The sequence below is a fragment of the Micropterus dolomieu genome, linkage group LG23 (assembly GCF_021292245.1).
Source record: "Micropterus dolomieu isolate WLL.071019.BEF.003 ecotype Adirondacks linkage group LG23, ASM2129224v1, whole genome shotgun sequence".
Classification (NCBI taxonomy): domain Eukaryota; kingdom Metazoa; phylum Chordata; class Actinopteri; order Centrarchiformes; family Centrarchidae; genus Micropterus; species Micropterus dolomieu.
In genome coordinates, this window is record NC_060172.1 from 34377383 (window position 1) to 34380528 (window position 3146).

The window sequence follows — 3146 nt, forward strand, 5'->3', positions numbered from 1 at the left end:
GGAGGATTTTCAACAAACACAACATCCCTGTGTTTTTTAAACCCAAAAACACACTAAGACAGATGCTGGTCCACCCCAAAGACCGCACACCCAAACACAAGAAAAGCAATCTAGTGTATGCGGTCCAATGCAGTGAGGAATGCACAGACCTGTATATTGGGGAGACTAAACAACCACTACACAAACGCATGGCTCAACACAGAAGGGCCAACTCCTCAGGTCAAGACTCTGCAGTCTACTTACATCTGAAGGACAGAGGACACTCGTTTGAGGACCACCAGGTGCACATTTTAGACAGAGAAGATGGATGGTTTGAAAGAGGTGTCAAGGAAGCATCTACACCAGGGTCGAGAAGCCGTCATTGAACAGGGGAGGGGGTCTACGCCACCACTTATCCCCCACTTACAATGCTGTCCTTTCATCACTTCCCAACTCAACAAACGTAACCTATTGGCCTCAGGGGAAGATACCAACGATGGTCGTTCAGTCTTGGCCACCGGTAGTCTTATAGTAGTCTTATGACCCGGGCCAACGACCCCACTGAGGTTAAATAACTGAGTTTCCCTGCCAGTCAGTCAGAACTGAAGAAGTCCTTTGGATGAGGGACGAAACGTCTTCCAGTATCTTCAACCAAGTCCAGTTGCCCTTGATTTTAACCTTTGTTGGATTCACTGCAGAATTATTTTCTGGGTGTGTACAGGCTATATATGTATATAAATAACTGTAGGACTATATATTGTTTTATGTTATTTATTTCATGTTACCATATTTTAGTATAGGCTACATAAGCTGTTAAGTTCTGTGTGTGTAGCATTAAGGGACTAGAAACTTTTGATGTGACCTTGATACCTTGAATCAGCTCACACTTTTATCCAAAGTGACTTACAATAAGTGCATTTCAAACATCTGGATACCCAAAAATCCAAAAATTGCAAGAATCGAGCAAATACATCAAATTCATCTAATATTGACCATGTCCATTCACAGAATAGTAGGCAACCAGTGACCTAAATGGGACTCCCAATGGTAGACAGTGCAGGGAGCAGAGGAGTGGTGCAGTGTGGGAGAACTTAAGTATGTTGAAGACCAGCTGAGCTACTGCATTCTGGAAGAGCTGCAGAGGTCAGATGGCACATTCTGCCTCCTGGTGAGGAACAGGCATGTCTTCCTGATGTTGTGGAGGATGAATAAGCAGCAGTGGGTTGTCGCTGTTGTTGGCAGAAACAAAACACATCACCGCCAAGGCACCAGTGGGAATGTCCGCATAGACATCAAATATACAGCAAATACAGAGATTTACCTTGCGATGATCAGTGGCGGGGACTCATTTGGCAAGGGCTTAAATGTGACAGACTTTCATTTACATGTAAAAGTCCTGCACACTAGCTTTAAGTTGGAGGTCTTAATCATACATTTCTTCATTTCATTGCCTTTTTGATCTCTGACCCAGTAGAGAGGCACTCATGTGCACTTCTGATTTATGTCATCTGTTTTTTTCCAGCATTATGAAGACAATGTGGCTGGCCCTTCTTGCATATCAACTTCCCACACTTCTTCTTGCCCAAGGAAAACATTTCTGCAAAACACACCCCACATTCAGAAGAGCAGGTCAGTGAAACTAGCCGTGCTCACTCTCTCGTCCTTTTCATCCACTCTGACCTCCCTTCCTCCCCCCACTCCTCTGACTTTCACACTTTTTTTGTTTCCTGCAACCCAGTAAGCACCTTGACAGTCTGGCTACTTGAGAACTGTGTCTTTTGGCGCTTACCGACTGCTGGTACCAGCTCGACTCACCTCGCTTTTGGTGCCCCATCCTCCATTTCCGTTGCAGATATAGAACCCCCTCAATATAGCTGATTGTCATAGCAATGCCACACAAAACTGCCGTGATGTAATCTTCAATGCGGCACCCACTCGCAATCCGCACACACCACGTGCCAAACACCTCTTCACACATAAGACAATGGAGGATATCGAAGAGATGCTGTTTTTGATTCTCGGTATGTGGCTGGGTTATATATAATAAAGTAATAAAGTACAGAGAGTATTGTTACAGTTACTATCTCGCAATCTCTGGGTTTGTTCAGGACATCCTGTCTGGTGCGCACAATGATGATGCAGTGAATAGTGACAATTCTCTCTCTGATCAATCAGTAGTTTGCAGTGTTGTCACATCAGCTTTTGGTATTGCCTCAGCACACACTGAACTTCGACGGAGGTGATACCAAAAAATCTACCAGGTACCAGATTTGCCCAATGGAAAACTAAGAGAGTCGTGTTGAGTCAAGGCGAGTTGAGCTGGTACCATCTGGTGGAAAACGGACACTGAGGTGAGGTGCATGTTGATGATTCCCCCAAGAGAGATCATGTCCATCCAAGCTGTAGACTGTAGTGTTCCAACTGTCAGTCACATAACAGTGTCTATGGGAAAATGAACGGGACTTTTACTTTCCGAAATTGCTCCTCCCTCTTTGTAACTCGCATAGATATCTAATTGTACACTCATGTGGAAGTTTGTCTTTGGCTTCACAGACACACATACACTTTACAACATCCTCTGCCATGGTTAAAATACATGAGATAGAGAGAATGAATGAGTGGGCCTGTAATAACGAAAGGTTAGGATGAAAGTGTAAAAATAATTACAATAAATACACATCTTAAATGCAATCATGAAAACAGCAGCAGTCAATATCTAATAAGAAGTCATTTGTTTAGTCTCTTAAAGGTGTTGCTCTTTGCTGTGGGTGCACTACATTGTCTTCCTGAAGGGAGTTTTTGAAATTTGTTAAAAAAAAGGTTTGGGTTAAAATAAGTACATCACTCTAGGAAGTTATCTCAGGGTGTGTGTCCTGTACACTACAGATAGAGCCTTCTTGTTACACAGGTAGAGTACCCCTTTAAGAAGTCAGTTCCGGAGAGATCAGTGACTGATTGAGTCATGTTCAAATACTTAAAGCTGATTCTGGTTTCATCCTCACTTTGTTCAGTTAACACAGACATTATGGTCCAGTGTGGCTCTAAGTCAGTGGCCCTCCATGTCTTCCTGTGTGCCATATATTATAATGGATATAACGAGTCACTGCTGGCCCTCAACTCCCAACATCGCAAAAACCATTGTAAAGGGATTGCTGACTGGACGGTGG